Here is a 14,797-nt window from a genome sequence, read left to right as displayed (position 1 = left end):
TGAATTTCCGGAACTTCTGTGGTCACTCTGAAATTTCACTAAAAATTAGACTCCTTTGATTTTTCTCCTCTACATTTTTAGAATATTGTTTCCGTGTTCAAATTTTCTCATAGTTTCAAAATAACTGTTCAGCTGTGGCCATCATATTCATGTTCCATACAGGAGGAAAGAAGAAGGGAAAAATGTGCGCAGGGATAAAGAGCTCAGTTAAAGAGCTCTCAGAGTTAAAGAGCTTTATTGGAAGCCTCATCCATTGACTTTGCTGACATTTGATTAGACATCTCTCTTCTATTTATTTATTTTTTCAAAGATTTTATTTATTTATTTATTTGACAGACAGAGATCACAGTGAGTAGGCAGAGAGGCAGGCAGAGAGGGGGGAAGCAGGTTCTCTGCTGAGCAGAGAACCCGATGCGGGGCTTGATACAAGGACCCTGAGATCATGACCTGAGCTAGAGGCAGAGGCTTAACCCACTGAGCCACCCAGATGCCCCCACATTTCTCTCTCTCTTTTTTTTTTTTTTAAAGATTTTTATTTATTTATTTGACAGAAATCACAAGTAGTCAGAGAGGCAGGCAGAGAGAGTGAGGGAAGCAGGCTCCCCGCCGAGCAGAGAGCCCGATGCGGGGCTCGATGCGGGGCTCGATCCCAGGACCCTGAGATCATGACCTGAGCTGAAGGTAGAGGCTTTAACCCACTGAGCCACCCAGGTGCCCCCCAACATCTCTCTTTTAAAGGGAAGGTGGGAAATGCTGCTTTTTCTGAGTACAGTGGCACCTTCGATAATACAGAGATTGCTTTAAAAGGAAAAGAGGTGAATGGATATGGGATCGGCAGCAAAGAGTATCTACTACTATACAAATAATACCAAACTACCAAAACTATACATAAATAACTGAAGTGTGAGTTCTGAGGAGGAGATTCTATGTTTTTTGTTCACTGATGTATCTCTAACACCTATCTTAGTGTCTAGATCTTTTGTTTGATTGTTTGTTTTTGTTTTTTAGGTGGTATCATTTTTTTATTAACATATACTGTATTATTTGCCTCAGGGGTACAGGTCTGTGAATCATCAGGCTAACACACCTCACAGCACTCACCACAGCACATATCCTCCCCAATGTCCATAACCCAGCCACCCTCTCCCTATCCCCCCACACCCCAGCAATCCTCAATTTGTTTTGTGAGATTAAGAGTCTCTTATGGTTTGTCTCCCTCCCCATCCCATCTTGTTTCATTTTTTCCTTCCTACCCCCAAACGCCCCAAGCAACCCTCAGTTTGTTTTGTGAGATTAAGAGTCTCTTATGGTTTGTCTCCCTCCCCATCCCATCTTGTTTCATTTTTTTCTTCACTACCCCTCACGGCCCCCCACCCTGCATCTCAAACTCCTCGTACCAGAGAGATCAATGATAATTGTCTTTCTCTGGTTGTTACTGCCTAGATCTTAATGAGTTATTCAATCCCAATGAATAAATGAATGAAGGAAGGAGGGAATTTCTGGTGTAATAATTGTCTTTAGATAAGCTGTAATTAGGTAGAATGTCTCTGGAGTTGTTCTGGTGTAACCATTTCCTTTTGAGTCGTATGGCTCCATGTCCTTCCAAGAGCATCATCCCTATCCCTTTTCAGGCTGATCCAGCCCAATTCACACCAACCCCTTAACCATGTGAAATTTGATAAGCTAACAGCATTTTGTTCCAAGTTTTGATTTTAAAAGTTTAGAGTACTCACCAATTATAATTTTATATAATAAGCTGTTTCTATTTCTATTTTCTAATGCAAAGGGATATACAAATGCTGCAATTTCAGACTTAGCTTTCCAATTCTGTAAGTAAGTTTACTACTAAGGACGTTTTTTAAAGGTCTTTATTTGCCGCAGTGTCTTTGGCAAAAAGAGGACAACTCTACCTCTTATGCCCAGAAGTCTTGGGATCAAAGTTTCCTTTCCATGTCGACTGCCTATTAGCAGCAAAGGTTAAATGTAGTTGGGTTTTTACCTAACAGTGGTTTTCCTATTTTCATGTTCATCTGTGTTTAGGTTAAGGAAAGAGCATGTAAATATCTTTCTTGGAAATTATCATTTTGTTGTTGTTGTTGTTTCTGAACTGTCTGCTTTTAACTAGGATGGGTATAGTATTTGTACTTTGTGGAGAAATGACCCCTAATTTTCTATGTCTTTCTATCTTGTGTGTGTGTGTGTGTGTGTGTGTTATGTTAGTCACCATACAATACATCATTAGTTTTTGATGTGTTCCAAGATTCATTGTTTACATGTAACACCCAGTGCTCCATGCAATAAGTGTCCTCCTTAATACCTACCACCAGGCTCATCCATGCCCCCATCCCCCTCTCCTCTAAAACCCTCAGTTTGTTTCTCAGAGTCCACAGTTTCTCATGGTTCATCTCCCGCTCTGATTCCCCCCCTTCACTTTTCCTTTCCTTCTCCTGACCTCCTTCATGTTATTTCTTATGTTCCACAAGTGAAAATATATGATAATTGACTATTTCTGCTTGACTTATTTCACTCAGCATAATCTCCTCCAGTACCATCCATGTTGATGCAAAAATTGGGTATTCATCCTTTCTGATGGCTGAGTAATATTCCATTGTATATATGGACCACATCTTCTTTATCCATTCATTTGTTGAAGGGCATCTCAGCTCTTTCCACAGTTTGGCTATTGTGGATGTTATCTGGTATGAACATTGGGGTACATATGGCCCTTCTTTTCACTACATCTGTATCTTTGGGGTAAATACCCAGTAGTTCAATTGCCAGATCATAGGCTAGCTGTATTTTTAATTTTTTGAGGAATCTCCACACTGTTTTCCAAAGTGGCTGTACCAACTTGCATTCCCACCAACAGTGTAAGAGGGTTCCCCTTTCTCCACATCCTCTCCAACATTTACTGTTTCTTGCCTTGTTAATTTTTGCCATTCTAACAGGTGCAAGGTGGTATCTCAATGTGGTTTTGATTTGAATTTCCCTGATGTCTAATGATGAATATTTTTTCATGTGTCTGCTAGCCATTGTGTGTCTTCATTGGATAAGTGTCTATTCTTGTCCTCTGCCCATATTATCAACAACAACAACAACAAAAAAGTATTCAGACTGGCAGAGAAGAAGTCAAACTCTCTCTATTTGCAGGTGACATGATACTTTATGTGAAAAACTCAAAAGTCTCCACCTGCAAATTACCAGAACTCATATAGCAATTCAGTAATGTGGCAGGATACAAAGTCAATGCACAGAAGTCAGTTGCTTTCTTATACACTAACAATGAAACTGTAGGAAGGGAAATTTGAGAATCAGTACCATTTACAATAGCACCAGCAACCATAAGATACCTTGGAATAAACCTAACTAAAGAGGTAAAGGATCTATATGCAAGGAACTACAGAACACTCATGAAAAAAATTGAACAAGTCACAAAGAAGATGGAAAAACTTCCCATGCTCATGGATGGGAAGAATAAACATTGTTAAAATGTTTATGTTGCCCAGGGGCGCCTGGGTGGCTCAGTGGGTTAAGGCCTCTGCCTTCGGCTCAGGTCATGATCCCAGGGTCCTGGGATCGAGCCCCGCATCGGGCTCTCTCCTCAGCAGGAAGCCTGCTTCTCCCTCTCTCTCTCTGCCTGCCTCTCGGCCTACTTGTGATTTCTGTCTGTCAAGTAAATAAATAGAATCTTAAAAAAAAAAAAAAAAGTTTATGTTGCCCAGAGCAATCTATATTTTCAACACCCTCCCAATCAAAATAACATCAGCATTTTTCAGTGCTGGAACAAACAATCCTAAAATTTGCATGGAAACAAATTGCCAGAATCGCCAAGGAAATGTTGGAAAAGAAAAACAAAGCTGGGGGCATTACGTTGCCTGATTTCAAGCTATATTACAAAGCTGTGATCACCAAAACAGCATGGTACTGGCCCAAAAACAGACACATAGGCCGATGGAACAGAATAGAGAGCCCATTAACTAATTAAAGAGCCCTTAACTCTATGGTCAAATAATCTTTGACCAAGCAGGAAAAAATATCTAGTGGAAAAAAGACAGTCACTTCAATAAATGGTGCTAGGAAAATTGGACAGCTATATATAGAAGAATGAAACTCGACCATTCTCTTACACCATACACAAAGATAAACTCAAAATGGGTGAAAGACCTCAATGTGAGACAGGAATCCATCAAAATCCTAGAGGAGAACATGGCAGTAACCTCTTCGACATCAGCCACAGCAACTTCTTTCAAGACACATCTCCAAAGGCAAGGGAAATAAAAGAGAAAATGATCTTTTGGGACTTTATCAAGATAAAAAGCTTCTGTACAGCAAAGGAAACAGTCAGCAAAACAAAGAGGCAAGCCATGGAATGGGAGAAGATATTCGTAAATAACACTACAGACAAAGGGCTAATAACTAAGATCTAGAAAGAACTTCTCAAACTCAACACCCTTTCTCTCTTTTTAAACTGTTCAAGTTGGGCGCCTGGGTGGCTCAGTGGGTTAAGCCGCTGCCTTCGGCTCAGGTCATGATCTCAGGGTCCTGGGATCGAGGCCCGCATCGGGCTCTCTGCTCAGCGGGGAGCCTGCTTCCCTCTCTCTCTCTCTCTGCCTGCCTCTCCGTCTACTTGTGATCTCTCTCTGTCAAATAAATAAATAAAATCTTTTAAAAAAAAATAAACTGTTCAAGTAGTCAGAGAATGAAGACAACTGTTGTATACACATAATGATAAGTTTTAAGGACTGAATGAAATTTGTAATGGCTCAACATATATGCTCAACATCACCTTATTATATGAGAGTGTTGTAACCACAGAAACTAGATTTCTTCACACACGTAACAACTTTGAAACTTTTTATGCATGCATTCATATGGAAGAAAATGATGGAGAAACAGAAATGTCACTAGGAGTGGTAATAAAGAATGAATGTAAGAAGGTGTGAGATATAAAGTAGGTGTCTTGGGCCTTTGGCATGGGATAAGAAAGCAAAGGAATGCAAGAGAGATGACTGTAGGGGAAAAAAAAATAAAAGAAGCTCAGTAATTTGCTACCTACTTGATCTCAGAATTTGCTATTGATGTTATTTGTTGATGGAAAGAAAGTTTCTTTCAGGTGAACGTGTGAGCGCTTTTTCTACTCATTCTCTTGAGGTTAGAAAAAAAGGAAGAAATGGTTTTACCAATTGGCAAATTAAGATACAACTTAAGTTTGATGTTTTGATGATTCTGACCTCTTAAATTAAACCAATGGTAGACGAACATTATCAAATAGGCATATTGTCTATAACTAATATTTTTCCATGTAGTATATGAGTGAGTTCTAGAGATAAAATTCAGTAGGATGTAAGTTCTACAGTTATAGATATTTTTATCTACAACTTGAACACCTAGAAGGCTTCTTGGCCTATTATATACACTTGGTGAATATTTGGTAAGTGAATAAATAAAATCAGCAAAAAAGGGGCTCAATCCTTGATACCTAAAAGCAAAACATGCATTATCTATAATGTTTATCTAAGGTTAAAAAATAAATTATCCACCTAATTAAGAAAAGCATGGATTATGTTAACTAGAAATGAAGTCTAGAATTAAGAATTCCAACCATACCTATCATATTTACTATAGAAATAATCTAATTTTTATTTTAAAGATTCAGTTGAAAGTATTTGACAATATCTTGCATAATGTTTATCACATAATAAGAGCACTTAAGTTTCTCTTCCTTTTTACTTTTGTTTTGAAAAAGCAAAGTGAGTTTTTAAAAATTTTAATGTAAAAGTAACTCTATTCATGTTATGAAGAGCTATCAATATTAGCCTGGAGTCCACATGATAAACAGAAAACCTAGGTTTTGGCATTAGACTAACAGAAACTTCAACTTAAAAGTGGGTGACCTTGGATAAACTGCTTGCCCTTTCTGAATTTGAACTTCCTCAGCTCTAAAATGTAGATGATATCCATTCTCATAAATCAGTGTGGGGATGAAATGAGATGATACATCTGAAAATCACAACATTATATCAGGCGCACAGTAGATCTTCAGTAGATATTTTTAATTGTATCTTGTGACATGAAGTCATTAAATCTCACATAATATTTCAGCTCATCTGTTTTTAAAACCACAGAAAACATATGTGCAGTTGCTGGAATATAAAAATGTGATGTCATGTAACATTGTTTAATTAATGGTTCTTTGTTTTAGAAAGAAGGAATTTTGAAGGCTAAAGCCCCAAATTTGACCCAGAACTCATAGTAATTCTCTGATAGGCAAATAATGAATGACTTGAGAAGTTCAGCACTGTTTTACATGGCTACAAAGCAAAAGATGATCAAACAGTGACAATAGAAAAAAATGGTGTGAGGTGAATAATCTTACTGCAGAAAATTTTCTCAAGCCATTTGATTTTCAAGAGAACGTATGACCTATCAGATTCATTGAACCAGTCAATGACTGCCTTATTTCAAGTCAATCAAAAGTGATGTGTTTATAGTGCCAGAAATTATGCCTAGAAAGTATTCGACATTTCATACTGAGTCACTCATGTTTTCCCTGGTATATATTCACATTGATAAACTGATTACATGAAATACACACATATACTGAACAAAACTTTCTCAGAAAATGAGTGGTTCAATGAAACATTATTGTTAATTTGACACTTCACACTTAACCCATGTTTCCCATTTTAAACCAAAAAAAAGGCGAGAGAGTAATAAAATATTCATTAACTCCACTGAAGCCCATTTATAGCAGATGGTCTCTGGAGGGTAAATTTCAAAACATTTGCTAGAGAACACTGTGCAAAGTATGCAGTTGTCCTGACACAGCAACTAGTGTGAAGAACAGCAAACACAATAGTTGTTAATAGTAAGGGAGTAAGTGAATCACAGTGCAGCTTCCTTTTGTCATTTAGTTTAAGAAAAGTTGTCGCATTTGCTGTTGTTTTTCATTTGGGGGATTTTATAGGTAGGTAATAAAAGCACAAGCTATATCCATAGTCTCATCGATATTATGGTAATTCCTAAAAATTCTTAATAACTCTTCTTTCAGTATTCTTTAAGTTCTTAGAGAATTAAAATATTTGGGAACATATGGCTAAGGTAATCACCCACAGGTTTGTGGGGTAGAAGGAAGGAAAGGAAGGAGGTAAATTATATATATGTAGAGGAATGAATGGAGAGTTGGATGGATGGGTGTGTGGATAAAGACAGATTGATAACTAGATATTAAAAATATCAGAAGTACACACACGTGCTTAGTATCCACCTCGGTCCCAGCACCTTAGTGGTCTGGAGTTCGGGCACAAATGATGTTTCTCTCATCTTTACTCAGGCCCTCCTTGAAAGCCTGTTTGTGCCTAGTGTCCTGTGCAAATGCCTTGCAAACAATGGCGCCGTGAGTCTGACTTCAAGGTACGAGTTGAATATATCGTGACAGTTACCATTGCTGCTGAGATAGCTACGATTCATTATGTAGCCTACAAAAGATTTTATGTTAAAGATCATCTGGACAAATCTATGGTAAAAACCTTCACATCCAGAAAGACAGCCCCAAGATACTACCTGCTTTTGACATGGAGGACTTGGAAAGGTGTGTACTGCCGTTGTTGGAGGTCCCAAAATTTCCCATTCTGTGATGGGTTTCACACAAAACACAATGAAGAGACTGGAGACAACTTGGGATCTCTAATCATTAAGGGAAAAAGGAAACTTAAGTGGATAGTCTTGATGATCCAAACCAACGTGTCATATTACCTGATTGATTAATTAGAATGACTATTTCTTCTGTCTAATTCACCTCCTCTGGGTTCTAGATGTAGTATATTGCAAACTACAGCTTTCATATTTGTCGAGTTGTATATCCTTATAAGGTATATGATTGCAAATATTATCTCACATTCCATAGGTTGCTTTTTCAATTTGGCTGATTGTGTACTTTGATGTGCAGGAGTTTTTAAGTTTGATGTAGTGTTGTTTATTTTTTCTATGTTAACTGTGCTTTTGGTGTCACAGCCAAGAAATCTTTGCCAAATGCAATGTCCTGAAACTTTATCCCCTTGTTTTCTTCTAGGAGTTTTATGGTTTTGGTCTTAAATGTAGGTTTTTAATCCATTTGAGTTACGTTTTGTAAGATAGGGGTCCACTTCATTCTTTGCATGTAGATACTGCAATTTTCTTTCTCTCTCTCCTCCTCCATCCCCAGGCATTTACATGAAAAGGATATTTTGATTTTTTAAAAATCATTGCCTGCTATGACTTCATATTTCTCATACTTGCATCTATTGCTTGACATACTACCATCAGCTTCAATGAACTTTATTGTAATACAGTAATCAAAGACTAGCATAGTGGATGGACAATAACAGAAGAAGGAGATTCTTCTCTGTTTCTGATGATATAAAGAGAAAAGGCTCCAACTTTTGACATAAAGAGGAAAGTGTTCCCGAGCAAGGTTGTTGTTTTTATTGCACTGCCTTTTAACAGATTGCCTCATGTGAGGCTCAGCACTTAGAGAAAGTTACCATTTATTTCTCAAAGAAGGAGCAGAAGAAGAGAAGATGTTCAATGTTTGATTTATAAAATATAAATACTGGTAATATAATACTTCATTGTACATGTGAGAGAATGATAACTCTTTTGCAGAAGAGTCCTAATATAATTGCAAGATCTGTTAGGGGATTTGAATCTATTCCCAGCTTGTTCTGTTATGTCATACAAATTTACCATCAGGTAAAAATCCTATCAGGTTGCACAAAGGTATTGTAAGTTACTTAGAATTAAAAACCCTCAAAATCTTGATATTACTACTTTTAAAACATCATTTATTGTCTCAGAGATATCAAGAAACAACCACTATTGAGACTTTATTCTCTGTTCTATGTGAAATCAAATTCTCTCCAGGGTACTTTATGTGACTTATTAAAATAGTCTGTTGGTAGGCAAAATTCTTCTCACTGTGACCAGAAGACTTCAAAATTGGTGGCAAAGGAATTTGGATAGTCTCAGAGAAAAAGAATCACTGAGTGGGGTATTTGAAGTTAGGTTTAATGGTCTAATTTAATGTGAAAATATAGGTGCAAGCTCAGACATATTTTGATACAAGTATCTGGGAACTAGATATTGAGCTAAACAATTTGCAGACCTTGAAATAAGTAGAATATTGCTCTTGAAATCATGTTAAGAAGCAAATGTAAAATTGACCACATTGGAATAAAAATAATCATGACTAAAATGTAACTAGGTAATGTATGATTTGTATTTAAAAGAAAATTATTTTCTACATGTTTGATCACTTGTATATAGCACTAACATTTAAATAACTGTTTTCTTCCCAAATTTACTTATATTTTTAAAGCAGATAAATTAATCAGAGGTTTTATTAACTAAAGTAGGTCAAATCCATATGCTATGAATCAAAAAAGTACAAGGGGGCTCTAACTAATGACAAAATTCTAATATTACAGCTGTCAATCGAGGTTACTATATTCCACAAGACAGTTGATCATTTTGCTAAAATATTTTCTCCAAAAAGTTCTTGTTTTCTTTTTGGATTTTGTTTAAGTGTATTTGTATAGAATTTTAAACACTTCCAATGGGTAGCTTCAATTGGTGTTTGTTTAGGCCAAATGATTCATCATGTTACCATGCTCAGAGGGAAGAATGACAGCTGATATGCATATTCAGTTCATTCTAGGAGAATTTACAAACAGGCAACTAAACAATCACACAAGCACACAAAAACCAACTCTTCATACAGATAAGAATTCAGTCTGTGATTTTTGTGTGTGTCTATCTATTAACTTGAGAATTTAACTTGACTTAATGTTGGAATACCAAAGGCATGAATTGGATTTTCCTAAGAAAATCCTATCCAAGCAAAAGGACTAGAATACTGATGCACTTTTTCATTAATTTTGCCTGATTTTGAGATAATTTTATATTAATGGTCCACTTGCAAAATGGAGAAAGTAAAAAAAAAAATCCCCAATAGATCAGCAACCTTCTATATGAGTCTAAAGCAATCATGTGTTGTGTTCTGGACTTTTTGCAAACATATTCTAAGCAATTAAAGCAATTGTATTTAATCATGAGCACAGTGTATTTCAAGTACTACTCCATAGACTATTTGAGCTCTGTCAAAATGACACACTTTTTAAAAAGTCACTAAAAAAATCATGTTATCATCTGGATAGCAGAATAGGAGTCTTTCCAAGTAGATTTCCTCCAAGGCTAAAGTCTACTCATAACCTTGTGAAATGGTCTGGTTGTGATTACTCAGAACAAAAGGTTTCTGTGTAAAAAATAAGTTCACCAAATTAATAACTAACATCCTACTTCATTTCATGCTTATGGGAGTATTCCACTGGCTTCTGAAAACAGGATAACTTTTTATAGAATGACAGAATTTTAGAGCTAGGACAAAGCTCTGAGATCATCTCTAAGGAACTTGAGACCACAAAGCTTTAAAACAGAAATGAATAAGAATAAAGAACAAGGAAACGATATAGATGACCCAAAAGTGGTTCTTGAAAGTATTGATAATAGACCAAACTCTTGCAAGAATTACTAAGGGAAAAAATAGAATATCACAAATAGATAAAACACAAAATGAAAAAAGGGACATATTATACATATAGTAGACATTTTATAAATCATAAGAAAATACGATGAAAAAGTTCATGTTAATGAAGTTGAAACTTAGATGAGAAGAACCTTTTCCTAGAAAAAATATAAATGATTAAAATATATGCAATAAGAAATAACCCAATTAATCACTACCACTTCAGAAACTGAATCAGAAAGAAAAAAATTCCCCTCAAAAGATGCATGGCCCAGATAGATTTATAGGCAATTTATACAAAACTCAAAGAAATAGATAATTCATATAGAACCTATGTCAGAGAAAAGAGGAAATCTGCTCAACACATTTTATAAGGCTAACATAATTTTGATACTAAAACTTGACAAAAAATATAACACCCAATTTTTTAACCACTTTCACTTAAAATTAGAAGTGGAAGAACAGGGGGCACCTGGGTGGCTCAGTGGATTGAAGCCTCTGCCTTCGGCTCAGGTCGTGATCCCAGGGTCCTGGGATCGAGCCCCACATCGGGCTCTCTGCTTGGCGGGAAGCCTGCTTACCTTCCTCTCTCTGCCTGCCTCTCTGCCTACTTGTGGTCTCTGTCTGTCAAAGAAATAAATAAAAATCTTAAAAAAAAAAAAAAGAAGTGGAAGAACACTGCATATGATACTAACTAGTATTTGTGATTTTTTTCAAGAGTCACCATAAGAAACTTATACATGTAATGATGCTAACAAATAAAGAGAACAATGATAATCCTAAAAAGGGCTCCCTTATTAAAATTTCTTCTTAAAGAGCTTTCTATTTTAAGTACTCATCCCAGGTAGATTCTCTGTATATCATATATGTCCTCCATAAATCATATGACAGAAAGCTGAAAATGTTTTAATTCCCTCCAAAATAATTAACCTCTAAAATAAAATTTTAATTACAAATAATTTTTGCTCTCCTTATCACTGAGTTCAGAATGCTACTGGGTTGGCGGTCCTTAGAAAATTGCAAACAAGTTTTGAACTTAAAATGTAATAAAAATATATACTACCTAAGCCTATAGAATCTTTGCTGATATTGGCCAGCAGCCTAAATATGATAAGGATCATAATGTAAGAATGACTGTACAAATTCATTACCCAATAACTTTACAAAACCCACCCATTAAATTATCAATTGTATAAATTCTAATTAAGAGAATCAAGCAGCCAGAGTAGCTGAGGGGAACTCCAATCAGAAAAAGAGAACTTAAAAGTAAGCCAAGCCTCCATCTCCTCTCCTCCTCCTTGTCCTCCACTATACTGAGAAACTTAATTGGCTAACTCACTCACAGTGTTACTAAAAAGACTTTGTCTATCTAAATTTCAACAGTATTAGTTCAGGAAAATGAAAATTTCAGGTATATTTTCAAATTGGAATGATTGAGTTCCTGAGAGATGAGTAACACTGGGTGGAGAGATTTGTATATGGGACATATCATGTACTTGCACCATCAATTAGATAAAGAATTTCTAAAGGATGTCCTAGCTTCATTGAGAACATTCAGTCTTTTTTAAGGATGCATGATCTTGCTAGGGGATCAGATAAGGTAATCGATATCTCTTGCCTTAAGGTGATATTCGGTTCCCAAACTTCTGTATAGACAAGTGTTCCTCAGGTCTAAGGCTTCACCTATAGATCAATCCACGTTTCATTTTATATAGGTCAAAGCACTTGTTGGTTACAATTTACCTTAACTATCAATTGATTTAGCAATGTTAAACATACAGCTTTAATTGTTTAAATCACTCACCAACAATTTTTGGACAATTTTTCCGACCATTTTAACGAGAAGATTAAAATGAGAATGCAAATATTACAGATCATAGTTTCTGAATATATGTTTTTTGTTCACCAAACACAGGGTGATTAGATGTTTAAGAAAATCTTTTTTTAAAGAAAAATATCTTTTAAAATGACAGCATAAACTTATATATTATGCTCAACTGCTTTTCTTCTTAAATGCCTAAAAATAAAATAAGCACTACATGAAATAAAACTATTTGCAAGATGCAAATTATTTTTCTTCCTTAGGAATGTAATGCATTATAATTTTAATTCTATTTATGTGATGATTTCTTTCCAAAATCTAAACAAATGCTTTGTTTTCTTTACACAAGGCAATACAAGATGACTCGATGACTCCTGCCCTTCTAGGAAGAATCTCTTACTAAGATGAAAGGTAAATTCTGTGGTCATTTACTATCTTTGTTGTTTCCAACTTCATTTAAAATATGTTCTCTTTAAAAGAGCTTCAATGATTCTTGCAAATAATACAGATGGCAAAAGCACAAAGGAACTCATTTATCACATTAAAGTGGTTTCACAATAGCTTCATCAAAAAGAGTTAAATGAGAATTTTTCATCTTCAAAATTATGTGTACCTAAAATAGAATCATAAATATGCTATCATAGATCTAAAGAAGGACAAGATCTCTCCTGAAATTATAACTATTTATTTTTTGTTCAGAAAATAATTTTGAATAATTATTTTGAAACAAATGAAAGGACTGTATATTAAAGAAATGTAAGTTTAGCTGATTTCATACGATAAGTATTCAATAAGATGAGCATCACCTGAGTAAGAGTCTTCGGTTAAATAGTTCCAAATCTGTAATCTCTATAGAGTATGGTAAAGATTGCTTGGTGTTTATTACAGCTGTAAACATTTAATGGCTGATAATTAAATAAACAGCATCCATACCGAATCCTGTAAGACTTAATTAAACATAGCATACTGCAGATGTGAGATTTATATTACTATTTATAATTAAATGTAAAACACAATTGCTCATATGAGTACATGGAATTCTGAGAGAAATTTGCAATTTTATCTCATTTTAAGCAATTTTTGTTTTGAATTCCTTTTTCCATATTTTTTATAAAGTGTTTTGTCAACAGATAAAATAATAAACATGTCAAATATGTTTATGATAGTTGGTTCTGAATGAAGAAATATTGTTTCAAAAATATTTCTTTACTATATTGATTCCAAAGATTCAGCAAATGAAAGAAAGAAAGAAAAATAGAAATAGACCCTCACCTAATTATAAATAATTCAAATAAAGGAAAATGGAAACTAGCCCAACACCATCATTAGGTATATAGAAACCTAGAAAATAAAATAAAAAGGATTTTATTTTTCTTTAATTTCAGCGTCATATGAAGCTCATATATGAATGTTTTTTTACAAAAAGTCTGAAAAATGTTACAGCATAATAGAGTAAACTTTAAAAATTTTGTATGGAAAACCTATGAAATACTGAGAAATTTTCAGCCTTTTTATTCACTGTTAAAGATGCCTTTGGTATTTTTATCCAGATAATGTATAGCAAGTACACTGAATGTGGAGTATTTTATAGTTGATTACACAGGCTGATTATATATATCATTCAGTATACCTTTCATAACAGTAATTGTTCAACATCTTATTTGTGATATATTCCTCTGTGGAGTAGGAAAACAAAAATGGAATGTGCCAAAGACTAAATTCAATTTACACCATTCTCCAATCCCATGTTTCCGTAATGTTTCAAGATCACAAATATTTACAATGAGAATCTTGTCAGTGAGGACTCTGAGACCAGAAATGCAAATGGATACTGTTCAAGTGACTAACAAAGGATGGTGTAAACCTCCATATTACTCATCTCCACAAACATAAAGAAAGGTATAATCTATTTTTAGTAAATTGTGGGAGTGAATTACATCCTAATATCTAAATTAATTAGCTGGTCATTCTTGAGGAACACTTTTCCTGTCACTATTGTACTGCAAAGAACTACCAGATTTAAAAATCTGTAGGTGGGCTGAGAAGAAACTATAAATTACATATTGCACAAGAAATAATTTGTCAGATCATATATGCTTATTATGTGCGTGTATAGTACCATAATTGTCCATGGCATTTTAAAATAGATGAAACAGTCTCAAAGTTATCTATTGAGAGAATATTCTGATAAAGAGAAATAGATGGATCCTAGCAATGGAGCTGTTCGGGGCTCCATATGCATGTGACAGTTTCTTATTTAGATGTCGCTCATGTTTATGCATGTTCAGAAGAATACAGCTGCTACCCCATTCTGCAGAAATCATAGACACCGGTCAAGTCTACAAACGGTAGCCACATTTGAGCTTGTAATGTATTTATCATGAAAAGCTAGAAGTTCTAATGTTAGGAAGGGG

General features: G+C 35.0%; 1 pseudogene; it reads left to right on the top strand.

Moving 5' to 3' along the window:
• The first annotated feature begins 4,206 nt into the window (after positions 1–4,206).
• LOC125101190 (CDGSH iron-sulfur domain-containing protein 1-like) lies at positions 4,207–7,767 on the top strand (annotated as a pseudogene).
• The last annotated feature ends 7,030 nt before the right edge of the window (positions 7,768–14,797 follow it).

The sequence above is a fragment of the Lutra lutra genome, chromosome 5, assembly GCF_902655055.1.
Source record: "Lutra lutra chromosome 5, mLutLut1.2, whole genome shotgun sequence".
Lineage (NCBI taxonomy): Eukaryota > Metazoa > Chordata > Mammalia > Carnivora > Mustelidae > Lutra > Lutra lutra.
Note: the sequence above shows the minus strand (reverse complement) of the source record. Positions and strands in the feature narration are given on the sequence as shown.